Consider the following 14,707-nt stretch of genomic DNA (forward strand, 5'->3'; position numbering starts at 1 on the left):
ACTCAGACAAACACACCGCAGCCGCGCGCCCTTCCCACTCCAAGCCCCACAGGCACGTCCCGGCCCCAGGCAGCTTCCTCAGCCAGGGAGCGAGCGGCGCGCGCAGGGCCGGGACTCAGGAGCGCAGGCTGGGGCCGGGGAGCGAGCGCTCAGCTCCATATTGTGGGCGGGCTGCTGCAGGCAGGGCAGGGTCTGCCTGGGTCCGCTCCGCCGCCGCCGCTAGCTGCCGGACGCGTGCCCAGCCCCGATCACCGGCCGCTCCAGGTGAGTCCCTTACCTCCTGGGAGAGCCTCGGGATTCCCATTTGAAGTGGTCTCCTCTCTACTGAACTTCTTCACTCCAAACCTCCCCGTTCCCCACCTGATCTTAGTTCTCCAGAGGAACAACCGGGGCGGGGAGGGAGGCACCGCGGGACACCGGAAAGGATAAAATTCCCACTTACCCACGTGTAGGCTGGGCACTTAGCTTGTGTTTTCGCTGGGGCTCTTCCAGTGCAGGTGCCCCGGCGGCAGGAGAGGGAAGGAATCGTTCCCTTTCGTGTACATCTCTTCTCGTTTTGAATGGCTCCTTTCACAGAGGTGCACAAACCAAGCCTCTGATTTTGGGGAGGCTGGGAACTGAACACCCCGCCGGGCTCCTAGCTCTGTGCAATGGGCCTGAACAAAACTGGTTTCCAGCCAGTGGGCAAGTTCTGCTCTGGAGCCCGGCTTCGCAGCTGGCTCTACGAAGGGCTGAACTTTGGGCAGGTCTCATATCTGGGTGGCTGAGGAAGCTGCGACTCACTCGCATCTCTGCGTTTCCTCCCAGTCCCTACCCTTTAGTGTGCGTGTGCCTTTGCCTTGGCTGAGAGAAGCCTAGGCTGGGTGTGTGTATGGTTGCACATTGTACTCGGTTTGTTTAGCCTCATGTTAACTTGCTTGGAGGCAAGCCTCAGCAGGCTGCCTGCCCCTGGCGTCAAGAGGGAGGGACTCTTGTTCCTGGCGCATACTACCAACCTCTCACGTAGGGAGTGTGATTATAGCAAGAATCTGATTTACAGATTATCTTTTCTTTAACAGGATTATGGGCCTATATGTTTCGGTTCCCACGTTAAGTACTTTCAGGGAGACTATGATACTAGGTGGGAAGAAGAGATGTCACTGATGAATCAGATAGGCATTGTTAGTTTTCTTTCTTGGAGGGCAGGTGGGGGTGAGGGAGAGAAACACACATCAAAATAATAGGGATTCAGGAGGTCTTTGCAATACAAGGAATTCCCAAGATCTTTATGTTGGCAAATCTTCACTGAATTCCAACCATGCTTCAGACTTCTGGATCGGGGGACATTTCAGGCTGTCAAAGTATTTTAAAACAAGGTTTGGCAACCTGATTCAGAAATACTTTTACAGATTTTCTGTTTCTTCCACCTCTTAAGTCCTCATTTCCTCTTTATATTTCTTACTAGGTTTAAAATGTTTGCTAATCTTGAACAAAACATTACACAGTACCGATACTGCTAATAATAGTAGTCCAAATTAAACAGATGAAGTTTCAGACTAGATTTAAAAACTGAGATTGTGTAAATAGCATATGAATTGACACAGGAAATGAGGGCTCAGGCAGCATTTGAAACCTCTAAATCCCAACGTTTTCCCAACAGAGGCCACCACAAGCCTGCTTTGATTAACTTCTGACTGTGATTGAGCATGGATACAAGGAGCCAGTTGAGATTAACTAGAATGTATTGGTGCAGTGGAATTTCATTTTAATGACAGTCACTTATGGTTAGAGAGACAAGGGGGTGAGGAAATATCTTTTATTGAACCAACTTCTGTTGGTGAAGAAAAAAGCTTTTGAGCTCAGGGCAAGTCTACACTACAAAATTAAGTCAACTTAAATTATGTGGATTACGCCACTGCAGTAATTGAATTGGTTTTTACACATCCACACTACACTCCTTGCATCAGCAGTGCGCGTCTGCACCAGGAGCGCTTGCACTGACTGAAGTGGGGCATTGTGGGACACCGACAGCTGGACCCTGGCAGCCCTGGGGCTGATAGCCTCAGTTGTAGGCACAGGGCTCACAGCTGTCCCCTCCAGCTGTCAGGCAGGTGCTAGCTCACAGCTAGGCTCCTCCCTCCCACCACCTTGACAGCTGGAGTTGTCAGCTCCATGTGGTGCTCACAGCTGGAGGCCCCCAGGCTCTGGGGCTGATAGCCAGGAACTGGAGACAAAATGTGAAATAATAGCAGGCATGAAACTGACAAGAATATCAATTTCACTGCTAGTAGGCTCCCTGATGTGAAATTGAACCCTGCAGCAAGCTCAACCCCACTCCCTCCACTCCTGCTGGGAGGCAACAGCAAGGGTATAGGCTCACAGCTATGACCCCCTGCTTGACTGACAGCTCAGCACAGGCACTGGGGGAGGAGGGCTCCAGCCCCACTGGCCTGACAGCCAACAGCCAATGTTCTTCCTAACTACATCCAGATAAGCATTACGCCTCTCATGGAGGTGGAGTTGTTATATCAATGAAGACAGCCACTTACTTCAGCAGACACAGCATTTTAGTATAGACACTGACATAATTAATTCGACCTAACTCTGCAGTGTAGACCAAATTATACAGAGCTCTTCTTCAGGTCACTTATGGTTGTCATTCAGCTATGGATCAGAAAATAACTATTCAAAAGCCGTTTCTAATTGGTGTTGATGTGTTGCTAATTGGTGCTTATGGTTATTTAGTGTTGGACATTACACAAAAATAATAACAATGCCTAGCTGTTATCTAGAGCTTTCCATTAATACACATTAGTCCCTTTTTTGAAGAGTTTACAGTCCAAAGCCCCAATTTGTAATAGCTTGCAATATTGGGATGGCAAAAGACAAAATACACTGATACAGAAGTGGGGGTGATTTAATGATTTCAGTGCAGAGCTGGGGGTGATTTAATAGCTCTTTCTGTTTTATTTAAGTTTAAAAATTTGCTATAATGGGGCATGCAGTTATAAGGATGAGAAGGGAAGTAATTATTTTGAAAAATTGGAAGAAATTTCATACCTTTTGGTATTTATGTGATTGCAAATAAAGAATGCTACAACATGGTCACTGGTCAGAACTAATTATAAACCTGACCTACCTATCTCTACCTCAGAATGCTTATTAAAATTGGTCATATCCTTGTAAAGAGATTTTTTTTCTCTGATTTTAGTAAACTCACTGCCTTAGCGACTTGGATATAATGATTTAGGTGGGGTTGCCAAACTGCCTGTTATAACAAGATGTCACTGTGCTGTATATTCAACACAATGTGCCAGATTCTGCAAGTTTGACACCCTGCATAGCCCTACTGATCCAAGAACTGTTAAATCTAGAACTTGTGCTGAGTAAAGGTGCTAAATTAGAGATTTGTATGTGTGTCTAATATATATATATTATATTTAAGAACCTAGTATGGGTGAAAACTGACCATAATATTATGTACAAAATGTAATCTCTGCAGAGTTCCTTCCCAGAGGCTTTAAAATAAGCCATCACAGTAATTGAGTCTCCCATATATTTGATTGCTTAATCTCCCCCTTCCCTAATTCAATGTCTCATAAGGACAAGCAGGAGATATTTCTTTATGTGATTAAAATATCATATAGCGGCTGACATTGTTCACAGAACGGGACTGATTTTTAAAAAAGCTTTACGTGTTCATAGAATCATAGAATATTAGAGTTGGAAGGGGGAGGTCATCTAGTCCAACCCCCTGCTCAAAGCAGGACTAACCTCAGCTAAATCATCCCAGTCAGGGTTTTGTCAAGCCGCAGTTTAAAATCCTCTAAAGATGGAGATTCCACCTGATGTGTTAACAGCATCAGAAAAAGTAATCGGACTATAGCCATCCTGAATGATGAGAAATGGGATAATATCCAAATATTTCTTCAAAACTTCATTTAGTTTTATTTTAAATACAAAATTGGCAAAATCTTTGTCATCAATAGCTTTCATTAACAGCAAGACAACTCTAAAAGTTCATGACAGAAATATTTCTATGGAAAGAGGGGGTGATTCTTTCATATAAAACAGAATATTCTATTACAAATGTGAATTTTTCCCATTTGTGTGGTTTGTCTTGTGTTTTGTTTTGTAGTGAGTAGAAGTGAGATGATCTCTAACAGTATTTTAAAGTCTTTTTTGATCACTGAAGCAGCAGAAATCAGCATTTCCATTCTAAGCACCATAACCAAATTAATTTTAGTAGTCTCTCTCTGCATCGAGTTAATCCCTTTTTAACCACGTGTGAGTATTATCAGTTGTTCCAATTTTTAAAAATGCACAATTATGGAGAAACAACTGTAGTGTATTGGGCTTGGAATGGTTTTTTTGTTTTACAGACTCATTCATATTATTTTAAACATGCGTGAAAACATTGAGTTAAATTGAGACAGAGTAAATTTAGTCAATCTGATATTGCTACCCTTCATATCAGATAATTGCATAAAGTCTGAGTCTTAATCCCAAAATGCACTGGACTTCAGTGGGCCTTTGATGGTTTTTCAAAGACAGTCCAACCAAGCTCCCAGTAAAACAAATGCACATAACAACAGGCATACAGGGGCATTGTTTTAGAATGGGGTGTGGTGAACTAGGCTTTGTCTCCATTAACAGAACTTGCATCTGTGTAACTACCAAGTTAATCTACTCCAGTAACCTCTGCTTCACACTACAGCACACAGCTACATTAGATTTGCATCAGTGTAACAACATCAATGTAGGGATACCTGTGCATGTTTTCTTAATGTTGATAAGGCCTTAGAGCCACAACTTGTGATGGACAAATATTAAAAAGTGTTAGGGAATCTTCAGGTTCAGAATTTTATCCAAAAAATATCTGAACTGCCCTTCCCAAAACAGAAATGTCCAGCCCCAGACCTCTCCCTCTCACTCAACTAACCTAGCCTCTTCCTTGAAAAGAATAGCTCCAGGACAGATCCCTTGAGTCCAGCCAACTACAACATCCCTACTTGTTAAGGCTGATGTCTTTAGGGCCTGTTACTACCCTTTTAAGGCCAATCTACCTTACAAGTTCATTCATGTCAAGGGACCTGATTATAATGCTGTTCCGCTTTGGAGTGTAGATGAGTCCTTAATAGTGCCAAAAGGCTGGGGCCTTGGATTGTGTGCTGTCTTATTATTAAGGCCTGGAGAGTTTGTATCTTACACTTACATTATTTTTATTTAAACAGTGCATAGCTAATACAACAGCAACAGAGCTTAGTGTTGACTGCAGCCCAGGATGTGGCCTACCAAAACAGAGGATGAATCTTGATCTTTGGCTTCTGCCGCCCTCACCCAACATTTTTACACATCAATGACAGCTATTCCACACATCTTTCCCTATTTACTTAAAAATAAATTTAAATTACACTTGTTTTTGGAAGGGCATCAGAGTGGGTGGTTCACATAAATGTTGACTAAGAATCCAAATCTTGTAGTTACTCCAAACCTTTCCAAATAACTTTGGAGGGTTCTGTTCAAACCTGAACATGGCTTGTTCCAAAAATATTCTATAAAAAAAAATGTATTATAACTGGGCAGGCAGTTTGGGGAGGTCCTGATACAATTGTGGCTGTCATGTTGATGAGTCCCCTTAGTGTGATCTGAGAAGTTGAAGAGTTCCTTCTAGGGCTGTCAATTAATCGCAGTTAATGCATGCGATTAACACAAGACAAATTGATTAGATTAAAAAAAAGTCACAATCGCAGTTTTGATCGCACTATCAAACAATAATAGAATACCAATTAAAATTTATTATAAATATTTTGAGGTGTTTTTCTACATTTTCAAATATATTGATTTCAATTACAGCACAGAATACAAAGAGCACAGTGCTCACTTTATAGTATTATTTTTATTACAAATATTTGCACCATAAAAAAGATAAAAGGAATAGTATTTTTCAATTAATCTCATACAAGTCCACTCTGTCCTACTTCTTGTTCAGCCAATCACTAACACAAACAAGTTTGTTTACATTTACGGGATATAATGCTGCCCGTTTCTTATTTACACTGTCACCTGAAAGTGAGAACAGGCATTCGCTGGGCAGTGTTGTAGCAAGGATTGCAAGATATTTACGTGCCAGATATGCTAAACATTCATATGTCCCTTCATGCTTCACCTTGTAGGCTCTAAAGTTATACATTGTTTTGTTTTGAGTGCAGTTATGCAAAAAGAAAAAAAATTCTACACTTGTAAGTTGCACTTTTGCAATAAAGAGATTGCACTATAGTACTTGTATAAGATGAATTGAAAAATACTATATCTTGTTTCTTTTTTACAGTGCAAATATTTGTAATAAAAAGAATATAAAATGAGCACTGTACCCTTTGTATTCTGTGTTGTAATTGAAATCAATATATTAGAAAATGTAGGAAAACGTCCAAAAATATTTATAATAAAATTAAATTGGTATTCTATTGTTTAACAGTGCGATTAAAACTGCGATAAATCATGACTATTTTTTTAAATCTCGCAATTAATTGTGATTAATTTTTTAATGGTTTGACAGCCCCAGTTACTTCACAGCTGTGCATCCTCTAGCTATGTCTTGATTTTAGGAAAAATGAGACATCGTAAGATGCTTAGATTTAGGTTAACGGTAGCAAGAAGTCACAGCCTGGCTTTGGGACTCATAGTTCCCCATCATCTTAGCCAGGGCTGTTCAGAAAAATGAACAAACCAGTATTTTTCTAACCAGGCTTTTAATAATTCAGCTACAGAGGAGTGCAAGGCTGGTTTGTATTTTTTCTCATACTCATTCACAAATTCCTACTCATACTTCTAATGGGAGTTATTCATTTATAGTCTTCACCTACCAAACTAAACAAACTAATTCCACAAAGTATTTAGACCATGTTGTCTTAAAAACTAAGCCTGAACTCCAATAATGAGTGCATTCCTCTAACAAAGGTTCCACATGCTTATGCTACACAACTTACATTTGCTCTGGCAGTTGCCTGTAGTCAACTTGAAAAGAAAGGTACTTGCTACTCCGTGAGGTCTGATCGGAGAAACCAACCAAGAAATCTCCCTTCCACATAGCCATTAGCAGTGATGCTGTGCATAAACAGTGGCTGTTTTCTCTCTTTCTTCTAGCATCTGCTTCATCAGCTATCTCTGCTTAATAGCCAGCAGATTTGACTTGCTGTGCCATGGTGTGTCTGGCCTCCTTAGCGCAACTTTATATAAGCTGATTCTGAGAATCTCTGGACCATATGGGCTGGTCAGGCTAGGGACATTCTCTAAGAGCTCAAAAGCATTTCCAATAAATGAAGTAATTCAAAGATGTTTCTGGTCCTCATCTTCTATTTCAATGGCTTCCCTGATTCTTGATGTGCCCTTGTTTTCCCTTTTAAGACATTATTTCAACAGGTCAAGCTCAATGTGATCAGCACTGGGAATATCTTTTTGTAACTATAAAGAATCAAACCATTAAAAAGATTCCCTTACATTTTTTTTAATGGTTATTTGTATAATACTGAATCAGGTGGGCAGAATGTCTTGTTTCTTTGTCACTTCCGTGATTAGATTCTATAATCCCTATATGCTCTAAGTAAAAGCTGTTAATTTTGAATGTGAGAGGAAGTGCATCTTGTCTTGTATCCAAAACATTTTTTGCGCTGGGGAAAATAACTGGTGGTTAATATCGAGTATCAATTAGCTATCTCCTTGCCATCCGGTTCAACTAGGACTGAAATGATTAGGCCTTGACTATGGTTAGTGAAGACAGGGTCATATTGCTGTTTAGTGAAGACAGGGTCATATTGCTGTTGTCACCCTTCATATTAAATAGAGTGTGGGATCTAGCACACTTTCTGTTACTGGTGTTGAATATGATTTAGCCCTATATATGGACCAGATCATGTGTATCCTATGCCCAGGGGCCATTCCTTGCCATAATGCTGTAAGGGCTACGAAGTACTTCAGAGGAGATGGGGAGGAGAAAAGGCCATGGCTTCTACAGCACACTTAAGGGGTGTATCCATGGTCATGCTCCTTTTATGTGCCAGGAGTTCTGGGAAACACGATGCCTCCCTGTGTTCTTAAGGGGGTTGACACCACTTTTCACTTTCTTGAACCTGGGCTGTAGCTGAAAGTCACATGAGAGCTCTCTGTTTGTGGTCAAACTATTTTCAAACCTGACTGAACCACAGTTAATTGTCCTAATGTAGATGTTGCTCAAACAATCTTCTTTGGCCTTCTCCTTTCCTTTCATGTTGCATTTCTTCCTGCTTTGTTTTAAATTTTCCTCTTTGTTCATCAACCCAAACTTGGAGTGCATCCACACTAGGAGGTATTTCCTGGAGCAGGGTCAGATGGCATGGTGACCCCATCACTTGTGCAAAGCCATTACTAGAACTTACATTATTGGCTGTACCGGGGCAGCACCACCACTGCTGACAAACGAGTATAAAATTTCTAGCATAGTCAAGGTCTTGGAGTTTCCTCTTTCATAGAAATTATACATTGAATTGTTTGCATGCACCTGTAAATAGGGACTGAAACTGGGAATCAGCTATTCTGAGGTATAAAATTCACTAGCTGTGAGACTGCTAAACTTGGTTTTCTGGGGTACTCATTAGAAGAGGTTTATTAAATGCTCCCAGGGAAAGACTGGAATATCCATTCATTTTCTAGCTTGTATGTGTTAAACAGAGCTGGGCAAAAACTGCATGAAAATTCTATGCCAGTATGTTTGAATTTTTAAATACATTTGCTTAAGTCATGTTCTCACCCTTCACATGTTTGCTTCTTGTAAACATTTATGCAATCAAGTTTCACAAATATGAATAATCCTGGTAGGTAGGTTTTTTTTTTTTTTTAAGATTTGCATCATCCAGTACTCACAAGAAAACAAATTTAAAATCTTCTTGATTATGAAATCACTTAGGGAACAGAAACGCTACTTACCTTACCAAGCCCAACTAAGCAGCGAAGCTCAGGCAAGTCACAGAATAAAGAAAATAAAGGATGGGGTGGGGGAAATATCATCAAATAATTTAAATTAACAAATATATTTGAGAAAATTATGAACCATGTATATGTTCCACAGACAGAAAGAAGTGAAATTTGTTAAATAAATCTTTCATTACAAATGCTCATACAAAATTGTTCCTCTAACACATGAAGGATCTGCCTTTCAAAAATGCTCCATGTTGGCCTAACTGTGCCCACTAGAGTCAATAGTACAATTCTCAGTAGAGTTATCAGGAACCAACACTGAGCACTTTTGAAAATCCCACATGAAATATTTTAGTTGGGTTCGAATTGTATGATCACAGGCCAGAGGTCATCTTAACTGCTTCCATTTATATAGAGCAGGGTGGAGATGTTAGACCAACCTATAGAAAAGCCATTAATTTTTCTCTAATTTTTTCCTGTCATGCTGTTAGATGTAGGTTGGACAGAAATGGTAAGGCTGGAAATGAGTCTTCCAAGTCTTCCAATGCATTGTGATGTACTGAGACAATAAACCAGCAGTTCCCAAACTTTGCCACGTTGCATAGCACCAACATAAAACGCCACCACCTGTAGTACCACCATCGGTCATGTGGCTTCAGGCTAAGCTGCTGCTGACACACCGCTTAAACTACCTTGGCAACTGGATCGTCGGGCAGCTTAGACGCGTATCATTGGGAGGTGGCCAGTGTACCACTGGTGGTACGCATACCACAGTTTGGGAACTCCTGCAGTAAACTATAGTGTTGTGGGGCTGATACGCTCCATCATGGGCTTCAGGTCACATACGCTGGGGAAGGTAGAAAAAAGCCTTGGGTTCACATCTACCATCACATCGTGGGTTCTCTTCCGGGGCGAGGTAGCAGGGCGGTCAAAATCATTGAGACTGCCCTTTACATTGGTGCCGTATGGCCTAAAGCCCAGGGTCAGTAAAGTGGCCCCCTTGTCAGGGCCACATGGCTTAATGTTCCGTTGGGGTAGTGGTGCTGCCTACAGGGGTGCGGCACCCAGAGTAGGAGGACTTAGCTTGTCCTGCTCCTCTGAACCCCAGCCCAGGGCCCTGTCACTGTCAGGGGTGCTTGCCACCAAGTGAGCAGGGATCCTCCCGAAACATGCTGACTTGGCACCCTGTTTCACCCCCTTTAACACTGTTTGAGCTCCCTGGGTTACTTCCTACCCTGTCAGCAGCGGTGATGTTCCATTGTTCTCCGGGGCCTTCGGGGTTCCCAGTCAGTGTGGTCCTGGGCAGCTCTGTTAGGGGCCCCTCTTTGGGGTTTGTTGGGCAGCCTGGGATCTGTCTGGGCCTCAGCAAGGTTTGACTCAGTGCTTGGGTCTGCAGCAGTCGCCTGGAGAGAAAGTTGCCATGCCCCGTCCCAAGGGAAAGTGAAGCACGTCCAGCAAAAACACAACCGGCCCTGCCCAATTCTTTTACCACAATAAAGATGGCAGATTTTGCATGTCTGGTTCCGGCATCCTGCAAAAAAAAAAAAAAAAAAAGGTGGCTTATGCATTTCCGGTTCTGGTCATGTGGCACCGGAAGCTGAAATTCCAGAAGCAACCTGACCCAAAACTTGGCAAAATGACCTAGATGTGGGGCCGCAGCAAGCCTGCTGGGAACAGGCCCACAAAAGCGATCCACGCCGCTCAGCTGACATCCAATGCCTGGGTTGCAAAGAGGCCCAAATCAGTTTATAACGGGCTGACTTGGCACTCGTGGTGCTGGACTGAGCTAGGTTGCGACCTTTTATATCACCCTTCCATGCTGAGCATGCCCAGCAAAGGCCGAGGGATGTCGCCTCTTCAGCCTGCAGTGAGTCCTTAACCCTCTTTAGGCTTGGGCGGGGCTGATATGATATGTTATGATAGGCCCTGTCACATATAGCAGTGTCAATTTGGTGGAAATGCACAGAATGGATTTTTTTTGTGAACCGACGTGATTAATTTTGGGGGAGTCTCTGCTGAAGTTTTCTACAGGAGTATAAATGTGTGGATAAACCAGTAAAGATTTTCTTTAGGTACATTTGAAGGCTGTTTGTTTCTTATTGTTTCAGATAATACAGTGTAGGCCATAATCATGTGTTAATCAAACTGCGGTAGAGCTTTTATCATAACAGTTTAATTCTTAGACTGTGCATGTTCTTTTCAAAGGGACTACAAAATACTTTTCCAGTTAGTAAAGCTAATCCCTTGTTTTTTCCATTATACCATAGCTCCAAGAGGGGAATGCATAGTAGTTTTCTTCAGGAAACATTGTATGTGGCTGTATCTCAAACTATGTTATAGAAGGGATTGTTTCTGCAGAGGAAATAAGGAACATATTAGTTGTTTTATATACCTAGGTCCTTGGCTGTTTTTGCCCATTGCTTAAGAATACTTAGTAACATCTGAGTCTGTCTTATTTGTTTGAAATGAGTGTTTACTCATAGGGCCACATACTTAACTATGACTAAGAAGCAGTTGGAGTAGCTTGTGACCATTACATAGTCTTGATCCTGAGCTGGCTGTGCAGCAGGCCTGTCCTTCAGCTTTTATTTTAACTTATTGCTAGCTGTTAAGGTCTCCTAAGGGGCTGTGATCCAGCCAGAGTGAAGTGGGGGTCCTGGCTATGCATCTACCCTGGCAGCCAGAAGAAGGTAAGGCAAAGGAATGCTATGGAGATTTGGCATCACTAGAAGTGCCCCTGGTGGATGAGAGAAAATTTGATGGCCAAATATGTCCTATTTAGGGCCATTTTGTGCCACTGGAAGGGCATAAAATATCTACAGTACAGTCCAAGACTGGAGCCAATAGTAAACCAGCAAGCTGAAGACTAAATCTGGACTGACATGGAGGTTAGGTTTCAATTTTTTTTAATACTTTGCTTAGGAGTTTGGTCTTGAGGATTGCTTCTTGGGAAGTGTTTGTAATAGGGCAGTAAAACGATTTTAAAAATTAATCATGATTAATCACAAGATTAAAAAAAAATAGTCGCAATTAATTGCAGTTTTAATTGCACGGTTAAACAATAATAAAATACCATTTATTTAAATATTTGTGGATGTTTTCTACATTTTCAAATATTTTGATTTCAATTACAGCACAAAATACAAAGCGTACTGTGCTCACTTTATATTATTTTTTATAACAAATATTTAAACTGTAAAAAAGATAAACAAAATAAATAGTATTTTTCAATTCACCTCATACAAGTACTGTAGTGCAATCTCTTAATCGTGAAAGTACAATTTACAAATGTAGACTTGTTTTTTGTTACATTATTTTGTTCTTGAGTGCAGTTATATAAAACTTTAGAGCCTACAAGTCCGCTCAGTCCTACTTCTTGTTCAGCCAATTGCTAAGACAAACAAGTTTGTTTACATTTCCGGGAGATAATGTTGCCCGCTTCTTATTTACAATGTCACCAGAAAGTGAGAACAGGCATTCACATGGCAATGTTGTAGCTGGCGCTGCAAGGTATTTGTGTCAGATATGCTAAACATTCATATGCCCCTTCATGCTTTGACCACCATTCCACAGGACATGCTTCCATGCTGATGACTGGTTCTGCTTGATAATGGTTCAAAGCAGTGCAGACTGACGCACGTTCATTTTCATCATCTGAGTCAAATGCCACCAACAGAAGGTTGATTTTCTTTTTTGTTTTGTAGTTTCCGCATCGCAGTTTTGCTCTTTTAAGACTTCTGACAGTATGTTTCACACCTTGTCCTGCTCAGATTTTGGAAGGCACTTCACATTCTTAAACCTTGGGTCAAGTGCTGTAGCTATCTTTAGAAATCTCATATTGATACTTTCTTTGCGTTTTTGTTAAATCTGCAGTGAAAGTGTTCTTAAAACGAACAATAGGTGCTGGGACGTCACAGAGACTGCCATAAAACAAAATATATGGCAGAATGTGGGTATAACCATGGAGCAGGAGACAAACAATTCTCCCGCAAGGGAGATTTAATATTTGTAATAACATATTTTTTTATTTTACATATTTTTAAATATTTGTAATTAAAAATAATATAAAATGAGCACTGTACATTTTGTATTCTGTGTTGTAATTGAAATCAGTATATTTGAAAATGTAGAAAAAATCCACCAATATTCATAACTCATTTAAATTGTTTAACAGTGCGAGTAAAACTGCAATTAATCACGATTAGTATTTTTAATCAAATTAATTTGTTTTGAGTTAACCGCTTGAATTAATTGCATTTAATTGACAGTCTTAGTTTGTGATGAAACTTCTGTCATCCCGAGCAGTAAAGGAAACCTTAAGTAAAAGGACACTGTTTAATTAAAATTCCATGAGTTACGGTAAGTCTAGGTCCCAATGTCAAAAGGACCATTGACTTCAAAGGGGGTGAGGATTTCACCCCATATAGTTCTTGAAAATCAGTTCCCTCATTCGAGTACATTTTAATGTTACTGTTGACTATACAAATGGAGAGGAGTTCTATCATTTTGTTTACTTCTCACAGCTTAGGCTGTTTACCTCTTGTATTTCAGTTATGTGAGACAGTGAAAATAGACTAGTCATTTCCTAGTCAATTTCACTTTCTGGTTCTGTCCTAGCTCAATTGTGCCAAAGGCACTAGAGCTCCCAAAGCTCTTAGCAGTCCAGGATGCTTGCAAACAGCACAGCATTAGCTGTTCTCACAGACTCTAGGAATAGTTCACTTTCCTAATCTTCTTAATATTTTGTATACAGATGTTTAAAGTTGTAGTTAAGTGCTTTTTTGGCTACACGGATATGTAATTCAATTGCCACAGAATCTGTGTGATTCTAGACAAATATACCCATCTAGAGACTTACATTTTTTGAAGATTTTGATTTTTAAAACCACACATAGCAGCAGAGGATCTTTTTACAGAAAAAAACATTTTTACAATGTAGATTTCCATGATACTATTTTAATGTTACAAGAAACTTGTTTAAAATGTTACACGTTTTTCAGACTGCATATCCTCCATATGTACATGTGTTGAGATGCAATTATAGTGTGGTTCTGCACTTATGTAGCTAGTTAAGAAAAAATTGATATTGCTTCCACATGCCTGTTATCTTTAGTAGCCTCTTGCTGAACCCATGGATGTTGAATTTTGTCTTGTTTGTTTGTGTGAGACTGATCCAATGACTTGCAATTTAATAATGCACCTGAGACTATATGCTGCCTTAAAACTTGTATTCAGTTTCTTTGTGTGTCTTGTGGTGCTATGAATAAGGCTACCTGATAAAGTCAACACAGCATGACATGTCTACTTGGCAGTGTAATGCGCATTACGAGGTGTGATTTCTAAAGTGCTCTGACTCATCCAGGTAGCCTCTGCTGGTGAGCACTAGAAGATCCCTAATGCACGTTAATATTGTGCACTCCATTAATGCACACTAGAGAACTTCTAATGCAGACCCACAGTGTCTTCATGGATCAGTTGGTAAGATTTCTAAAGCACACTCTTTTAGTGCACATTGCCCCGCTGTGTAGACATGCCAATAATGTTGGAAATCATTGCAATAAATAGTAAAGACCTTGCAGTGACTAGTCAAGAATTTGTTATTTAAGCTTGAATGTAGGCATGACCTTACAATAAATAATATGAAAGCATGTTAAGGATAGAGGTTACTAACTAACTGAGGAACAACACAATGCATAACAGTGAGAGGAAGGAAGATTCTGGCCGAGGACTTCAGTGCAAACACTTCCTCTCCTCCTATCACCTTTTTAAAATAAAG

General features: G+C 40.7%; 1 protein-coding gene across 2 annotated transcripts in view; it reads left to right on the plus strand.

The window, feature by feature from the left end:
- TJP2 (tight junction protein 2) overlaps positions 1-14,707 on the plus strand; it is a 78,060-nt gene continuing 63,353 nt past the window's right edge. For both annotated transcript variants that reach the window (XM_067569292.1, XM_067569291.1), the window contains exon 1: positions 1-264. The gene's annotated coding sequence lies outside the window, so the exon portion shown is untranslated. The remainder of the gene's footprint in view (positions 265-14,707) is intronic.

This window comes from Emydura macquarii, unplaced genomic scaffold (assembly GCF_026122565.2).
Source record: "Emydura macquarii macquarii isolate MOO-44397 ecotype Brisbane River unplaced genomic scaffold, CSIRO-AGI_Emac_v2 contig_2897, whole genome shotgun sequence".
Taxonomy (NCBI): domain Eukaryota; kingdom Metazoa; phylum Chordata; order Testudines; family Chelidae; genus Emydura; species Emydura macquarii.